Below are 1,278 nucleotides of genomic sequence, written 5' to 3'. Positions count from 1 at the left end.
GTCCTGATGTCTCTGCAGCACAGAGCTCCCTGAATCTTTTTTCTTTCTTTCTCACTCACTCTCTCTCATTTTAGATGAAAGAATTCTTTATCTCTTCTCCCCACCCAAGCCAGCAGAAGCCAATGTCCAGCGTATTATAGGAAAGGGTTACTTTTATAAACCAGGGGCGTGCTGTGAAAGGCATCTGAGGGGCTCATCTAGATTGTTTTTCAGCTTACTTTCTTTTTGACAGCTTTAAAGGGCCTTTTAAAATTGCCAGGAGAGTAGATTCATATTTTTATCATTCCACCTGCATAGCATTTTAGACACATTTATATTCCTGAAAGCATAATAATACATAACATTTAGCATTTAATTTATGACTCCTGCCACATCTGGTATAAAACTCCTTCTGAAGCAATAAATCAACCTCTTCATGTCAAATTGCCATTCATTCTTTGACCTCCTCCATAATTTATGGTTTGTGAGTGCAAAATGGGAGAAGCAGCTTAAATCAAGTGGGTTTTAATTAACAATCTTAGGAAATTCAGAAGAATATTTGCAATTTATTCATGAGGGGAAAGGACTTTGTTGCTAGAAAGAAGAAGAAAAAAAAGCTTATTTCCATGGGTATAAATTGAAGTCTATTCTGGGTACTTCAGAACCACAACATGAAGATTTTTCTCTACTTCGAGTCAGAAAAACAAAGTGATTCTGGTAGGAAAAAGCCATCCAAGCTCCTAGGACAGAATCCATTTTCTAGGAGAGGTTTTGCGGGGAAAGAGTAGGGGGAGACATGCAACCATCTTCTGCTTAGAGAGGCCTTTCACGGAGTCGCCTGGCTGCTGACACCATGCCTTTCATGTCGACGATTTTATTTCTAAGCTTTTCACAGTGTGTCCTAAGTAGCTTCTATTAGCATTGTCCTGTCCGTTTCCTTGGCAACAGAGCTGGTCAATTTAGACACCATTTAAGAGCTGTGGAAAAAGCAACAACCAGCAGTGCGATGGGTAAAATTACAGAGAACAAGCTGAAGACAATCCTCGCTGGAGGAGACACATTTTCTTCCAGGGCCCATTTTATTTTAATTAAAATCGAAAAGCTCTTTTAAACAAGGCCCTAGATTAAGCACAGGCCAGAGTAATCTACTATACAACGGTACAGCTGCATTCCTTAATGTTATCTCTTTAACCCTAACGGAGCGCTTGCACTTTTTCCTTCCTCCCTCCCTCCCTCCCTCCCTCCCTCCCTCCCTTCCTTCCTTCCTTCCTTCCTTCCTTCCTTCCTTCCTTCCTTCCT

This window comes from Neomonachus schauinslandi, chromosome 8 (genome assembly GCF_002201575.2).
Source record: "Neomonachus schauinslandi chromosome 8, ASM220157v2, whole genome shotgun sequence".
Lineage (NCBI taxonomy): Eukaryota > Metazoa > Chordata > Mammalia > Carnivora > Phocidae > Neomonachus > Neomonachus schauinslandi.
This window is presented reverse-complemented; position numbering follows the sequence as displayed.